The following is an 18603-nucleotide window of genomic DNA, read 5'->3' as shown; positions in this document are numbered from 1 at the left end:
ACAGCTCAAGCAAATAAACCATCTGGAAATCAGTAAAACTACATATGAAAGGTGGGCTAACACTACAGTATACAAAATTTGTTTTGCTTTTCAGTCAACAACATTTGGCTCCCGTATTTGATGCATCATACAAGAACAGATAGATGGTTCCTTTCCCATGGACTGTAAAGAAGAAACATTTCTGACAACAGTAACTCCATTGCCACAGTTCTGTAAGATATACCTTCCCTCATTAAATGAAAGATCTTAAATACCACAAGGAATTGTAGTATGTGGACCATAATTATATAGATCAGGTCTCTCAGGACACAATGCCTGTGTTATCTGTTTCCTTGCTCAGTTGTTTTGTTTCATAAAAGACCTCTTGGCCCTCTACTTGAAACCAGAGTTGGGAGACAAATGTAGAGGAAATCTGAATGAATGCATACTCAAGACAACATTCAAGGATTTTGCTGTGGGATTCCCATTTGTAACAGTGGGAGTTGTTAAAGGATTTAGCTATATGATGCTGTGAAAACATACATCTTAGTGTTGGTAGAAGGACATAACTGCTCTGAATTTGTCTCTACCCCTATGTCTCCAGGCAGGGAGGTTAATAAAAGGTTGAAAGAGAAACAGTGGCAGGACAGAGGTTCTGATATGATGGCAATGCTGACTATCCTGCTGAGCTCTCAAGTCTATTTCATGTATCACTTAATGCCATCACTCTACAGTGGGCAAATGCAGGCATAGAATCACTATCCAATTTAAGTGTCAGCCCTCTCAGAACATGTTATACTAGATAACATGGTTGACTTCAGTTCCATTTTCCACCAAGTAAAACCTTAAGGTTTTTGTAACTTCTTAGGCAAAAAATATGAAGAACCTCATAAAAGCTCAGAAAATTCAGGTGTCCTTTTCAACACCTCATGATTTAACTTTTAGTTAGGACTTTGATTTGAGTACGAAATATCAGGTGTGGTTCTTTGTACTAATACCATTCTTACCTTCTCTCAAGAGGTACTAGTTTGCAATGTAGCATTAAAAAAAATAATAATAATAATAATAAAAAAATATTTAGCATTAATCAGTTAGGTAAGGAACAGCAAAAATCCATAGCAATAAGGACGCAATTAACACCATACTTCAAATGCTCAGGAAGACTGTATCAGAGGAACTCAACAAGGGTTACTGGCAGAAAGTCCATGGTGTTAAGATATTACCAAGTTTTTGTTGAGAAATAAAATATTCTATAGGCAAGACAGCATCCTAACCTGACTCACAGTGTGGGGGCAACGTGGAATTTCATTCCTCTGTAAACCTGCTCACAAGATATGAAAAGTCCTGAAGAAGAATTATGATGACTGGTACTAAGGTTACAGAAGCACAACTGTACCATCATTTTGTCTGTTCCCATATACTGTTGCACTGCAAATCCATATCTTCTGTTATAACTATGTCAGCTAAATATTAACACATCTGGACTACCTCCTCTGCTATGAAATATAACCTTCAGAGGTGAAATCCCTGGGCACAATATGACCACATAAAGAACTCCTGAATAAATGAACAGGATGAATATGAAAGACGTGCAAATGGCCTGTGGAGATGAAACATAACATCCCAAGTTCAAGTCAGAGCATTGCACTAATGACTATTGTGTTGCTATGCAATGTTTGAGTCTATAACTTGCTGCAGTATGTAAACCCCTTTATATGAACTTCAGAGCATCACAGACTTGACATAGCATGCAATGCAATCAGTGGCCATCTTCCCATACGTGAACACAACAGCATTTTTCTTTTTAACCCTATTCATGAGGCACATATTACATATCCTCTCTTTTTTTTTTTTTTCAGCATAATCCCCCAAGAAAGAGACCATCACATACAAGTGTGAAAGAGGACTTAGTTTATTGCCCAGATCTACATAGCTCTTCCGTATAAATTTTGTTATGATATAAAGATGGTGACAAACTCAGTATATAATCTCTTTCTATAAACGTAATGCATAGATTTGTATGTGTTCTCCCCCCTGTAATGGAGAGAAAACAAAACTATCAAGAGCTCTTGTCCACCTAACCTTCTTTTCTATACTCCTCCTGCTTTTCAGGATAGAGGTCTAATGCGCTACGTATTTCCAATTAAAAAATCAAGATGATGGTATTTACACACAGCAACAACAAACACACTTGTTTATGTCTAAGGAACACATTTAAGTCAGACTGAGAAACCACCAATGGGTATTGCTGTCTCGTAAATGTATGTGTTTTCCCATGTGCACGATATGCATGGACACTGAGACAGTAAATAGAAAGATTTTCTACAGAAGCACATGTAAAAAAACTAATGGTTAGGCATGGTTGTTCTCATATGTGCTATTCCAAATTCAAGGCAGAATTCCTTCTTCCCAAATTCTGAAACTTGAATAAATCACTTCTTTCTTTCAGAAAGCACTCCAGCTCTTTTTTTTTTTTTTTTTCCTTTTTTTGGGGGGGGGGGGGGAGGGGAGTGTTTCTCTTCTGTCCTGCTACACACTCCAACACATTCCCCTCGATGTACCAGAAATTCCACAAAAAAGTACCACAACAGGTGTGAAAAGAAATAAGACAACGCTCTATATATCTTTTAATACTTAGTAGCAGCCAGCAGGTTAAACTTCAAAAGCAAGTGTGGCCAACTAAAACTGGTCAAGAACAATCTTCTTACAAAATGCATTTTTGCCATTTTCATGAAAATAGAGCAACTCAACATGATAGATACAAATAAAGCAATGGACAGCAAGCTTGCAAAACTTTACGTGGAAAGTGAGCATGTTCCCTTAATTATTGACAGATTACATGTAGGACGTCACCTATTGTCATATGTACCTCTCAGGAAAAAATGCTTCACAGCCTTTTGGTGTGGACATTTACATGGATGAGCTTCTAAATGCTATGTGGCTCATCTGGCCACAAAGCGTGTCCTCTTAAGCATCACATCCCATTGCCACAACAATGTTCAGAAAGCTACACCCTGCTGTTTGCAAACACCGCCAAGGGATTACTTCATCTTTGTTTTCTCATGCTGAAAAGTCAAGGCTGACTTCCAGATTGAAACAGCCAGTCTCTTGTCACTGAAAATTTGATCAGGTGTTCCTCCATTGCAGCAGTTCAGATTACATTTCTAACAAATACCGCAAGCAGCAAAATGCTTTCAGTTATTAAATCTCTTACATAAGTGATGAAAGTAACTCAAACCAGCTGAAGCAAAGTGCAAGATACATGGAGAGTGTCGCTATTCTTGTTGTTAAATTTTTACTGTGCTGTTGATAACTGATGACACCCATTGGAACATGATTCTTTAGTATTTTTTGGACTCTGAATAGTGTCACAGTTTCAAGTGCTACATTAACGTCTGAGAGATTTCATTATAACGCTGGCAAACCAGGAAACAAGATGAAAAGGTATAACACTCGACTTTTCCTGACATGGCCCATCTAATAGGCAGCCAGTAATGCTTTCACTTAAAATGAAAATGAAAGGAGAAAAAAAGCTAACCTAGATCCATATTGTGTTGCAGTAGTAATTGACTTTATCCACCATGCTACCCACATCAACCATGGTGTACAATAAATGTTCCAGTAAAATACTGAATAAACCATGTGGCCTGGAAATCATTTTACCTGCCAGTCATGGCATTAGGAGGTTAACAAAGATGCATATCCAGACCCTTTACTATAGTTACCACAAACAGGGGGACTGTTTTGTAACTTTGTGCACCCTTGAGAAAAAGCAAATGAACGATCCTTTCCTCAATTCCCTGCCCACTGCCACTACCCAAGAATATCTAACTTGAAAACATGCAAAAGCTACTGCTATACATCCCTAAATGCATGAAAGTAAGTGCACATATCTGGTAATCAAATTCTCTGGACAGAGCCAAAAATGAGAAAAAGGTTTATGTCTGATAGGAAGAGAGGCATCCAGCCAGGAGAGCAAGTCTCAGAAGGAAAGGGAAGATGGTATAGCTCGCTGGCACTGTGCCAATGGAGCTCATGGTCATGAGGTGCAATGAGGTACAGCAAGAGAGGACCTAAAAGTAAAAGGGAGAAGATGTCACAAAAGAAGGCTGAATGGAGTGGGAGCGAGAGAATATTGAAATTCTCAGGCAAAGGAAATGCACAGCTTGCTCTGTCCTTGTGGACCTCTCTCTCCTCATCCATCCGTAACATACTCTTCAGACAAAGACAGCTCCTGCTCCTGGGAGTTTAGCAATCAACTACATGTTACTACAGGAACTCATACACAAGACCTTGGCCTCTGGATATTGCCACGATACAATAAATAAATAAATAAAATCAGTAATCGGAAGGGGTGGAATCAAATCCCTGAAAATGGAATGGAGAAGGTTAAACTACGAACTATGTAAGCTGGACTTACTTTTGATTAAGGGCATCAAAACTGATGTTTATATCACTGCTTCTAGATCAGTTTACAGACCATGGCATAATTCTGAATGCAGGTCAAATTTGCCTGATGAAATAATATAAAATAGTCCTGTAATGCATGTTATAAAGAAACCAACACCAACAGCAAAGGTTTATACAAAGAGAGTGGATCTGTCTGTGAGTGGGGCTGCAGAAAGAATTAGAGAAGGACAATGCTTTTCTGCAGGTGGAAAGCCACACATGCCTAATAAGATTGCTTTTTTGAGTTTGTTATTGTTTTAAAGCAATAAAGATGAACTGGAAAAAGTAAATAAAAATACTCCAACCTCATCTCTAAATAATACCAGTCCCTGTACTATCACCATTTTCCAGTTGGGTTGTCATTTTAGGAGGCCGAGAAGGCTCTGAATACGTGGAATGCTGGAACATTCCTGTTTAAGATTTATGCTTGCTTATTAGGACTCAACACAAAACTTACACCCATGAACCTAGACTAATTTGTTCCCACAATTTTCTCTCCTTTTTATGTCTATCACTCATTCTGTGTTGGAAAAAGCTTAATAGAGTTGCTTTTCCATAACCCAACAAATCACATCCATGTTCTGAAAATGTTCTGGTTTATATCCAAAATAGATTCCAAATGGGCAAGTTAATTTCAGCAAATCTTCTATATTAAAATAATAATAATAATAAAATTGTAATAATAATAATAAAATGTAATCTTGATGTGGGTAAGCTAGCACTAGTTGATACTTACGTTGCTGTCATGTTTTTCATATATTGTATTTTCTTATTTCTTTTATACACTACTTTTTTTTCTTACTTTCTTAAAATGCTTTCTGAACAAAATATATTAAAATGGTCTTTTGTACTCCTCAGTACAAAAGTACTGGTGTTCTTCTATAAACAGTTTCTGAATAATTTCTTCATTCTCTTTGCTATTATTTACTTTGAAATCATAGATTCCACAGTAAGGCTACTGAATAAATATCAATTTATTTAAGTTTTGTAACCAGGAAGCATAGTTCTTTAAAACTAAAAGATCCTGTCTGTAACTTCCCCTTCATAAGGATGCCTTCCAACAGTGTATTTCTAAAAGAGCATCCACCCTATTCATACTCTTTCTCTCCAACTACCAGCAAGAAAGTACCTACATTATTTACACAGTCTTACATGTCATGCTGGGATGGGCCGGCAGTACAGCAAACGAGTATGTCAAAAGCCGCTCTGAAGTCAAAACCACTATAATGCATGAACTTCTAAAACGGGGTAAACATTTAGCATACTAAGCTACATAATCAGCTTTGTTATAGGACAACTGGGCTATGGTCAACGGATATCTAGCTACTCAGATTTTTCTCACCTCAGTATTGAAATGGTAATAATTTCTTCTACAAAATTAAGCTGACTGCTTTGTGCCAGAGATGTGAACTTTGTTACTAGCAATTAATTAAAAGCCTAACTGACACCAATTCATGCTTCACTAGAACATGCTGGTACAATAACATGCTGAAAACCTAGTCATAAAGAATAAGGATATCCTCTCTTTTTTCCATTTCTAAGTGTTAACTACAGTTCTGTATCTTATTTACAAATGATAATACCATAAAAAAATATAGAGGAAGATTCCGCCCAACTTCGTTTTCCTCTGAACATGTTTTGGTACAATTCTGATCATAAAGCAGTAGCAAAAGATACATGACATTACTGTATTTTGAGTATCTACACTTCATAAGAGCTAGGAATTATCTCTTTGCTAGCATTTTTAGTATGTTTAGTATTAGCTGCTGTTGATGAAAAAGTTTTCTTAACATACTAATTGAATTTGTATTTGTAACAAACCTCTGCTAATCATCAGTCTGATTCATGGAAAAGGTAAGTGATTCCTATTCCTTTGTCCAACAGTCACCATGGTTGTAAGACAAACACTAATTTATTTCTTAATAGTTGGGGAATTTATCTTTAAGATAACAGTACATAGATTAACATATATATGATAAAATATATTTATCCGTTGTCTACAAAATATGTTTATAGTCTACTTTATTCTGGGGAAAAAAAATTAATGTCTAGATCTGTTGTTTTAGTTGTATTATCCATACTCTTGGCACATATTTCGGAAACAAGTATGAGGATTAGTATAGCATGAGCTCTGACATTGTGAAGATGAAGTTTAGCTTCCTCAATTAGAGTCTTTTGTCTCCTTTTAACCACAGGGAACAGCAAAGAAATTTCAGCTATTGTTTGACAGAATATAGGTTTGAGACAAGACATCTGCAAAAATCTTTTAACCCACTCTCAACCAGCAACAGCATGAGTCCACCACAGAGAAGCGGTATAAACCTAGGAAGAGACATTGGTTCCAATAAACAAGCACTATTCAGGGGATAAATCTCCTTTAGGAGATTTGTCTGTCCTATCTGCATATATCTAAACAATCTAAAAACATGTTTACCACATAAACAGTGAGATAAAAATCTTCTGGACTATCACAGCATCTCCTTCATCCCTATTTCCAGTACAACATGGTGGTAAAAATATCCATATGACCTACAGCAAATATCTGCTGTTAGTCTTTGAGCGATTGCCCCTGTAGCAAAACAGAAGGCACCAAGTACTGTACCTGGGTCTGTCTTCTTTCTTTGCACTGTTTCTGTTTATTTCTTTGCTTATTTTTTAAGGTGTAGTAGAGTAGTTAAATAGGAAAAACAAAGCTCTTCAACAGTAAGCTTTAATCAATTTATTTTAGTTGAGTGATTATCTGTAAAAGGATAATACTCTTTTTCAATGAAGAAACAATTAATTAAACATATGCATATAAAATAATCATGTAATTAAACATGATTATTCAAATATGTTCAAGCACGTCAGCCTCTTCCAGTGGCATAATATTAAGAAGCATAACGAGTATAAAGAAAAACAGGTCTGAGTAATAAAAGGTAGTCTTTAAAAAAGAAAACCTTATAGACCCATGAGAAGCTTTAGTAGTTGGATTGTCCTTAATTTGAAGTCCTGATCTCTTTGTTCCAAAGAAAAACATATGCATACAGAAATAAAAAATTAAGTAAGTTTACAACTCAGCTGTAGGAGTTTGAGGCCCCTTGACATTAGGTGTTCCTAGTTTGAAACTAAATTATCTGTAAAAAGTGAAACTCAAGACTCAAGGAAAAAAACTACTGAGGATGCCAATATACAGATTCTATGCAAGTAACTTCAAAGAACATGACTCAAAATGCTTTCTCTCCCTTTCTTGCTCAATACGTTTTACTGGAACAGCAGAAGGTGCTCTTAACACATAGCAAATATAATCAAATAGGTTACAAAGTAGGATAACTTTTGTCCCAGAGTCACACTTCTGAATGTGTGTAAGTGCAGGCTGTGTGAAGGGAAAGTAAAAGGAATTGTTTGTGGGTTTGGTTTATTTTATTTTTATTTTTTTATCTTTCTCTAAGAGTTACAGAGCAGGCAAGGAATCTGTTTAACAAGACAACTTTGCTTTCTATCAGTTTTGAAAAGCAAAGCCAAGGAACACTAATCCATCTGATTATAGACAGCAAAATGATTACTTGAGTGAAATAAAATCATATTTTGTGGACTGCACCTGCCATGGATACCATCTTTTCTTTAAATAAGAACAAGGGCAGGTAGCTGAAAGTTAGAAATGATGGACTAGATTTGGTAAATGAGCAAAGGACGTTCCCATATGCCATATATTTAGAATATCCTTAAGCTCTCTTTACTAAAATACAATTTCAAAATGAACATAAAGGTTTGCTGATTAGCTGTGACTGAAACGAGCAGGGCTAAGGTTTGTTGTTGTCACAACTTAGATGAGGAAATCTACCTCACACACTACATGCATTAAAATCCCTCTTAGATTTCCTTGTAACAAATCCAAACCAACATGAGGAAGCTATTTTTCTTTGGAAAAAAAAAAAAAAAAAAAAAAAAAAGGAAATAGATTTCCACTTAGAGTTTTCCCAGTTCAACATTTAGACAACCAAGGAGATTTACTTTTTTGTTTGTTTGATTTTTTTTTTTCTTCTTAAATGTTGGTGAAAAAAGACACTGGCTCAATTTAACTTAAATTCAAAAGCTAAACTGTGATTCTTCTGTCCTGTGGACGTAAGACACAAATGATTGTTGATTACCATTTGTTTTATATATTGCACTCTTTTCAATAAATTGCCAGTGAACATCCTTTGAGATAAAGTTAAATGGCAGAGTTTGAATAAATTTGGATAATAACCTGTCAAAGTTCAGTAAATAAATTAACTTCAATAAAGATAGGTGGAGGCACTTGGATGAAGAGCATAGACACATCTATCTCCAGTTGAAAGCTAACATTTAAATTTGGGACAGAGGTTCCTGATCAGAAAAGCAGATTAAAAGCAACAAATGCAAAATACTCCCCTTTTGTTTGAACAATGCTACTTCTGTATTTCATCTACTTCTTAAGTTAAAGCCACTTGGACAATAAAATCACTCTTTATAAAAGTTTTTTTCTTAGTTGAACACAACAACTTTCTGTGGCCATAGTTTCAGCCCCAGCATCTGCATGAAGTGAGAGATGATGATATTACCAAGTTTTGGTCAGTCTAAAAGGAAGAGATTAAAGAAATATGAAAAAAAAATGGCTTGTGATGTAAAGTAACAAATTTTTTTATTCACCTTGTTCAGTGTAAATCATGATGAAGCTGAACAATCTATTCTCCAATACTTTATGTCAAGACCAAAATGTAGACATAGTAAAATATTTATGAAGCTATTTATAGTCCCTACTAACCTAGTTCAGACTGAGGACAGTGAAGAATACATCTGGCCACTCCTCCTGCCAAAATTAGTTTTTCAGCTGGCAATTCAAAAAGGCCGTGTCATTAAATCAGTTAGTTGGCCAAGCTATAAAATCTATCAGGTTGTGAACCCAGATGCCAGAGGGTTTGACAGCTGAGCCAGAATGATAAATTTCCTGTGTTTAGATAATTTTGATTATTTATTTTTCAAATGTACTGAATGGATATTCTTTTTTTAAAACATAGTTAATTTAAGAGAATATAAATTCTCATCTGGTCAAGAATTTTGGATTCAGTGTTTTAAGACCAATATTATAAACTTGAATACCCCAGGACAGTTGCAAGTGTTTTGCAGAATATACTTAGAATATAATTTCATATTCTCATTTACCATCAAAGTCTAAAAAGTATCTTAAACTTCAAGCATTAACTCAATAACAGAAAATGATTCTGACTGACAAAGTCGGCACAATGCAGAGCATGCTTTCAGGCCAGAGTAACTCTGTGGAACTGATTCCATGTAACTCCTCACTATTGTATATCCCACACTAGGCTCTGGTGCTGATCTAATTTTCAGAGACTCTCTCAATAGAAAACAACATACATAGTCAATTTAACAACAACAACAACAAAAAATCAATACTGAACTTGAAAAAATAACTTATTTCCAGAACTCACTACAGCTCATCTCGGTGTATAACAACAAAATTATTAGAAATAGGCAGGACAGACGGCTTCAGCCCACCAAAAGTCTGTCCCAGAAGTTTATGCAGCTGGCAGTCCACTCATGGCAAACTCATAACTCATACATCCTCCACAGCAGTGAACAACAGAAACAATTTTTGCAGGGTATCTTTGTCTGTCATCTTTCCCAGGTCCATCTTGTATAGAAAAAGATGAGACTTCTGCATGCACAGAACAGCCACAGCACATGCTGGTCACTCCAAAGGAACCAAATTTTGGAGTGAAGGCTGTCTACAGCATGAATTAGAGACCAAGAAAAATACACTGCTATGCCTCAGAGACTTATCTTAGAGACCCAGAGAAGACTAGGTAGAAATTTTTCACAACCCATGGAACCACAGAAAGTTGCTGCATTGCAAAGCAAGACTGGTGAACATGGTCTCCACTGCTGAGTCTGACACAGTGCACAGTGGCTTGCTACGTTAAATGTCCACGGCACTGTTACATGCTTGTTTCCTGAGCTCTACAGAGATCTTCCTCTCATTCCAGCTGTAAGCTGCCTGCCTGCCTGCCCTGCAGAAGTTTACTCCAGGTAAGCATGCTCAGGTACTGCCAGAGCAGGAGTCATCTCCCCTTTTTGAGGCTTGCACCTCAACCAATGGGTAGAAGCCAAGTCCTCTTCCCCACTGCTCATGAACGCCTCTTTTTAAGAAAAATAGCTTAGAATATTATATACGTGTAATTTTGAGGAATTTTTTTATATCAAGTTATATCTTCACTCACAATTTCAAGAACTGTTCCCAAAGAATAGGTTCACTCTCAAATCAGAGGGTTATATCATGAAAGGTTTTAGCAAAAAAAATATGGCAAGATTGAAATATTTTCATTAATAATTTGGATAGCAAATGTTATAACATTGATAGCTATCACCGAGCTGGGAGGGTTTGCAGGCACCCTCAAGTGCAAGATTAGATTTCATATTTATTTCAGAAATAGGAGCAGTGTTATAATAGCAACAAGATTCAGTTCAGCAAAGGAAAAGATCAAAATATTTCACTTTTAAAAAGTCAAAAGAAAACACAGTATAAAATGGGATCTACCTGGCTAAGCAGCATTAGTTGAAGCAGAGTTGATGTGTTATAATAGCTCAAACTGAATAGAAGCCAAAAATGTACTGCTGTTGCAAAACTGGTAAATGTCAATCTGAAAAGTATTTTTAAAAGTGTCATGCAAAAGACATGGGAGGTAAGTTTTCCACTCTCCCGGCAATGAGGAGACTCAGCTGGAATACTCTATCCATTTGGGTCATTTCTCCTGGAGAAAGGCAGATAAATTGCAGATAACCCTGAGGGAAACTTTAAGACTGACAAGATGTTTCACAAACACGATCTGGGAAGAAAGGTTAAGGGAACTGCATTTGTTTAGTAAAAAGAATAGAAGATTAAGCAGGAGAAAGGGCTTAAAACCAGACTTCCAATATGTAGAACTTGTTATAAAGCAGACAATGAATAATTTATCTCCGTAACTACCAAAAGATAGGGTAAAAATTATTCAATTATTTTTCAATAATGGGGATTTAGATTAAATATTACTGGAGAACGGTACAATACTCATTCCAAATGTACACAAAAAGAGAGAGAAAACCTTGTGATGCTGCTTTTGCTAGAGGGGGAAATTGGTAGAAAAGGGTCAATGAAGAAAAGCAAATGTATACCAGTGCTGGTATTGTAAGCTCAAGTAGTTAAATACATGAAGAATGATAGTACTGGAGTCTCTCTGCAGATTTTCAAATACAGAAAATTTTCACAAACCTAGTTTTCCTGGGAAAATTGTTTTAGAAGAGTTGCAGCAAGGAATCTGCTGGAACAGAGTCAGCCTGTTTGCAAAAACTCTGACATGAAAAATAAACGCTTTTTTCCTGACATAGAATTGGTAATTTTTGAGAACAAAATAGTGTGTGTGTTGCTGTGGTGGGAGTGGGGGAAAGTCAACATCAAAAGAACAGCAAAGAAAAATACTGCATCAAAAATCTTGATCTTCAGAGATCCCTTTAGTGCAGTATTTATAAAACAAAAACAGCTAACAAAACACAATTATACAATGGCCTTGGAAAAAAATCTGTCATTCTGCCAAGTGACATAAGAGATCTTTTTGGTAACAGGATAAAACGGTGACACATATAGTTTAATAGTTCAAGAGCAGCTGCATATTTCTTTTTAAAGGTACAATACAGTGAAATTTTATTACATAATGAAATCACTATTTTCTACTTTTAAAAGGAAATAGTATTTTTTCCCCAAATAACTGCATGTCTGTGCCTGTACACTCACCACTACCCATTTCCCCTCCTCCCTCCCCCCCCCAAAAAAAAAAAAAAAAAAAAGTAAAATACAGAGAAAACACGTTGTGGAAATGTTTGTTACTAATGCTATAGCTAAATTTTTCTAAAACAGAAAGAAATACTTTTCCTCAGTAAGTGATTTGATTGCCAGAAATCCAATACAGGTTTATATGTGTTCTTTTTTTGTTGTTGTTGTTTGTTTGTTAGTTTATTTTTAAAAAGCATTTTTGGAGGTTGGGGCCACATACATAGGTGGAAGAGCAGTTCTTGACATGTGGTTGTCCTTTTAGGTGGGGATAGATGATGAGGGGTAAATCAACATTCTAGAGGAGGAGTGGAGGTGAATCTCCTTCAAATGTACCTTTGCTGATGTGGGTTGAGTGTTCTGCCTTTCTGGCACACAATGTCACTGGCATTGCTATTGACAGCATCTGAAGAAACTAAATTCTGCACATCTTTTAGTAGATGTCATTTGCCAGTTAAATACGTCACTATTTCCTGGGAAATAATAATAATTTCTGGTCTGGAAATAATAATAATAATAATAATAAAAGTAGTAGGATTTTTAATTTTTAAATTCAGATTGCATAGCCTGCACCCACCATGCACAGACCTAGGGAAAAGTGAGAGGCCAAACTTCTTACTTAGAAGCATTTAAAAGAAAACAAACCCAAGCTGTTGGTTTTTTTGTTTGTTTGTTTTTAACTAGAATGAGCGATATCAAGCACAAGGAAAGAACAGATCAGAGGATATTACAGGTTCTGACAAATTTTACATCCCTGGCCCATGGTGGCTACATTTTTTTAAAAATGTCAACAAATGGATTTTGTTTGGTTTCAATTTTTTTTCAACAGATCTGGTAAATTATAGCAAATCAAACAATCCAGACAAAGAACAGCCCAGTAAAGTAGCTTCAAATAATGCAAGTTAAATTAAAATCATTCAATTTTAATAATCCACAGAAATTACTAGCAAAATAATAAATAAATCCATTTGTTGATTTAAAAGACGCCACCATTATGATTTGTTTAATCTGATAGTGTCTTTGTAAGCTGTTCACGTAAGACCTCTGGTTAAAAGGCAGCCAGTGATGGATGAAACAGGTCTAATTACATATCTCTTTGTAGGTTTGTCAAATGCATAAATATTATACACAGGAAATGGATGTGTAATAAATTATAGTAAATTACTATAATAAAAAAGTTTACTTTTGTTTTAGATAATCAGCAAATTAATTGTGTTTGTTGCCAATTTAAAATGTATAATTAGTACTACATCTGTGTCATTTAAATCAGCTAAGCAATTCTCATTGTATCATTACTGGAGGAATTTGAAGTGTACTTAATGTATTAATGATTCACAATGGGGAAGAATTCTCATTAGTGGAAACTTTTGCATAGTCAATAACCAAGAAAATTTGTAAATAAATAAATGAGATTTCCACCAACCTATGAATTCCTTGTAGGAACATAAATACTTGGTATAAGTATAAACCTCTCAACAAAATTAATTGGATATACATCAAGGATAGATCTTCGCAAAAGACACACAATACTAGTTTAACCCTTTTGAACATTTAATAGAAAATTTTGATAATTAAAAAGAAAACATTAAGAGCCTAATAATCATTTACCAGTCAGCATTCAATGTTTTCACCTGTCCTTGCTACTAAGTCACTCATGCATTCCAGTCTGGTTGCATACTATACAAATTACCAAAATTTCAAGGCATTGAAGCTGTACACAAGATTCTGCTTATGAAAAAGAAGAAAGTGAGCAGTAAAGCACATAAATGCAATATTCCAGCATACTGTGGAAGCACTGCCTCTAGTCCTCAGCAGGCATACGGCTGGGATGAGGTTGCTCACTAAGGGCAAGTGGCCACCTTATGTTCAGTCAACACCACTTTCTTGCCCTCCTGCACAATAGGTTACTACAAATTCAAGCAAGTGGCAATTAGTATTTGGTTTCATCTGGTCTGTAAGGGCAGGTCAGAAGATTGACATTGCTAGCTGAAGACCTCAGATGGTTCATCTGAGTGTGGACAGACTTCTTTGTCTTCAATATACCTTTAATGTGTGTCATATAGGAAATCATAACATTGAAGAAATGCATCAACTGGCCCAGATATTTTTAGCTGCTATGCTACTAAACTGTTCCCAAACACATTTCTGCATTAATATTCTAAGTGCTTTCCAGAAGGCTAACATGCAGAAATAAATGGGAAAAAGTACAACCAAATGGACGTATTATTTTCTATGACTCTCTGAGGCAAGATTCATGTTGGAGTAACTTAGGGGGTTGATTTTGCAACTTTTGAACTCAGATAGTTTTAAGACTAATTAAGATTATCAATCTGTTCTTCATGTAGCCTGCCGTTTCTTTAAGAAAAACAACATTCCGTTGAAATTGGAAAATCTTTCATAGAATTTCTGGCTGTGAGCAATCACTGCCCTGATACTTAAATACATTCAATTTCAGCAAGCCAAGTGAACAATTTAAATAAAACCAACTTGTGTAATGAGCCAAATTCTAGGAGTTTGGTTTCTAAAAACTAGGAAAAAAATGACTTAAATTTAATCTCACTGAAAATAAACCTTAAAAATATATATATATTGAGAAGAAAAATTCTTAATCTAGTTAGAAGCTAACAGAGCTAGAAACAGACTGTATGAGTGAAAATAAAAAACACAGCATTTAATTACTAATTATTTTAATTTACTAAAGGTGGTATTAGTCTATAAATCTTTTTCTCATAATCTATTCTTGTATAAGTATTAAAGATTTTTCTTTTTCTCACAGACTAGTAGATTCACTCAGAGATTCACTGGAGATTCACTTAGGGCACTGAAACAAACGAGAGATTAAATCATCGTACGCACATGAGAAGACAACTTAGTCCACCGTGTGGCTAAATCCACTACAAATTATGCTCAGAATTCTGTAACTCACTTCATGAGAAAACCAAGCACCTAAAACAAATGTCTATGGAACTGGTTGGATTGTGTGAGCCTATAAATATGTTGCAAAAAAAAATGAAAACAATTAAAAACTATTCTGTCAGACTCGAAAAAGAATGGAAGTGTTTTTCTGATTCTCATTTACTATTTGACTAGAGAAGTGTTCTCACCTGATGCCTGCTTCAATGTCCAATTACCAAGCTAGCGGGCATGTTCCAATGGACGTAGAGGACTTGGGGTAAAAACTCTAATTTCATTGCAGAAGGATCAAGGTTTTCATGTAGAATAGACCAGGAAGAACCAGGCCACCCACTTGAAGGAATCTGGGACCAACTCTGAAGGGACATGAGGGCTTGCTAGTTGGTTGGTTGGAGACACTGTTTGGTTTTGTACATGCATACTATAAATTGATTTCTATGTTGATTAAGTGGAATAAAACTGCAAACAATTCTGCAGCCTTTTTCAGCTCTGTTACATACAAAACATTTATCTTTCAAACTACCATTGAGACATTTAATTGCAATAGGAAAAAAAATACTAACAATACAAAGCTCATGTTTTGAAAAAGTCCCGTACTTTCCCCCAGAGTAGCATGCAATTCCTATAAGGAACCAAGTGTAACGCTTTTCTCAAGGGCCTTTTGAGTGGATTATTTATTGCTGTTTCCTGTTCAAGTTTTTATGGGCAGGTCAAGTGCCAGAGTGTTGTTCTGCTCTGTCTGCCAAGAATGATAAAAGCTGGACCACAGTTTGACAACGGGACCATATCTAATTATTAAAGAAAGCAGTGTGTGGATTGTAGAGTGGTCTCCCCACCAACCCAGTCACCCTTGATTTTACTAATTTCACAGACATCTTCAAGGAAGACTATATAACAAGACAAACATTATTTTTAATTTTCATTTTTAATTTTTTTTTGCTTGCTTCTTCTAATATAAGCATATAGCAGCATTGGTGACTAAAGATCTCTTTCACAGGCATGAGCTAGTTGCAGTCATGCTGCTATACTTGAATCCCCCATGCTGTGTTGTCAGTGACCTCAGTGGTGACCTGAAGTAATGGTTATATTTCTTTTTTTTTTTTTTTTCCTTAGGAGTAACAGTAATTCAGCTTCTGTATTCTAGGCATTAGTTCTGAGCTTCTAATAGTGAACAGAGACCAATCATTATACCAGTGGGCATTCGTTGTATGTTCTTACACAGTCAGATGTTTAATGCAAGTTCATTTGAACATGCACACAACATACGAACAGCACGTGATTTATTTAAGGTGCTAATGGCTGTGGAGGTAAACTTATTTTCCTTGAGCATGGTAGTGAAGTGGATAGCTTGCTTCCCATTGTAATCAGTCCCACAGTCTTGAGAACGTTGAAGAGATTCTGATAGCTAAATAAGAGCTTTCTGGGAAGAAAACCAGCTATTCCAGAGAACAGTCAGGTAGTCCCAAACTGTATAATGACAATTCTCATACACACTAACATTTGCAGTGAATACAAACAAATGAGAAATGAATACAAATAAAACAGAAGACAGAGAAAAATCTAGAAAGACACTTGAGCTCCAAAGTTTTAATTTTTTTTTTATTTTTTTTTTTTCCCCACTTCATTTTTCATCTCTCTGCTTCTTTGGGAAGTTCAGATGAAAAGTAAGCTAGATATGTATATGGTGTAAAACATATACTTCTTCAAGTAGGATGAAAATAAGTAAAGCTTCTGCTGATGTGCATGATAATGAGGATTTAATTGGAAGGCAGGTGCACATAAATAACGAGCATATGGAAAGGCGCAACAGTAAATACAATAGGACAGAGCTCAACACTGATTTAAACACAACAAAATTTAATATTTTTTTATACTCATCAAATTTCCCACAACAACTTACTCAGATAAACATTCAAAATTTGGGACACAGCTTACATTAGAGAAAACAGAGAAGCTGTTTCAACAGTGCTATGTTCTTGCTAGCGAAATGATGGCATTAACTTATAACTTTTTGGTTATAAAACATTTGATGTATTAAATGATTCTGATGAATTAAATGTGAAAACATGCTGCACATAAGGAGAGACAACTACTTTGTGTATTAGCTATATTATTTCAGAAACAGAAAAAAATGTATTAAGAAGTATTTCAAGGCACACTATCTGGATACCAGAGGTCAAAAGGGCGAGCACTTTGTGGATCTCAAATATAAAAGTTCATGTTCTAAATTACAGATGAGATACCTGGACATAGAGAAGAACATGACTCTGTGGCATTTTCAATTTAAATTTTAAACAATAAACTACTACTAATAAAAATGTAAAGTTTCTTCCATCTCTGAAAAGAAATCAGAAAAAGTAAAGTAAGCATTGGGGAAAAGTTACAAATACAATAATAACAAATATAAATAATATTTTTGCATTTAAATTGGAAGCCAAACAGTGCTGAGTTACTACTCTGCAATATCTACAGCTAATAGTAGCCTTTTTCCTCGGGACAGCACATTGCTGAAACACTGCCGTGGAAACCAGGTAACCAGGTACTTCAAATATGTTTTTATTTATTTATTTATTCAGAATGAAGTAGCAGTCTTTTACAAATATTTTTGTGTTTTGGTTTGTTTTTCTTTAATAGTATCTCTGCTAATGTTAACATCATGCTTTGACTAGGAGGGAAGACAAATACTTTGACCTTCCCTTTTTTACACATTCTAAACAATGAGCTAGAGTTAGATGTCTTCTAAGTACTGGCATAAAAGGACCGAAAAAAAAAAAAAAAAAAAAAAAAGCCCACAGACAAAGCCTACAACTTTTCTCACTGTTTTTGACAAAGAAAATTTAATAGACATAATAACACTCAAGAGGAAAATTGGTCAAGCAAGATTAAAAGTTGGCAAAGCTGAAATGGATATTCCTTCTCACTGGTCTGCTAGTTGCTGCAGGAAAGCATAAATATGTTATCATTTAGAATGGACAGTGTTTAAGCTAGAGTAGTATACCAAAATATTCAGTTGGTGAAACCTGGGTGATGGTTTTGCAGGCTTTACTGGTGAAAGTTTTACAGGACAGTTTTACGAAAGTCTATTTACTCTAGCAAAGCCCAATGCAGCTACTCAGGAAAATAACTGTGAGTGCGGCTTATGTATTAGTACCTGGGCTGAGACAGTACTGATAAACATCAGTGTTGTTTGTTCAGAACCAGCTAGGTCTGGGGAAAGATGGGCTGAGATGGGCACAAGATAATCCGGAAGTTTAAGTGTGACTTCAGTCTGCCATTTACAAGAAAGATGAGTTAAAGCTGGGATGGAAATGGAAAAGGTCTACCAGGGGAAACAGGGGATTTGGGTCTTCCGGGGGCCTCTGCAGGGGCACAGCTTGCTTAAGCTCAACAGACGGAAAGCTAGAGCTCCCAAGAGCTTTGTATGCAGTAAATGCCAGGGA

The sequence above is a fragment of the Oxyura jamaicensis genome, chromosome 1 (assembly GCF_011077185.1).
Source record: "Oxyura jamaicensis isolate SHBP4307 breed ruddy duck chromosome 1, BPBGC_Ojam_1.0, whole genome shotgun sequence".
NCBI classification, from domain to species: Eukaryota; Metazoa; Chordata; class Aves; order Anseriformes; family Anatidae; genus Oxyura; species Oxyura jamaicensis.
This window is presented reverse-complemented; position numbering follows the sequence as displayed.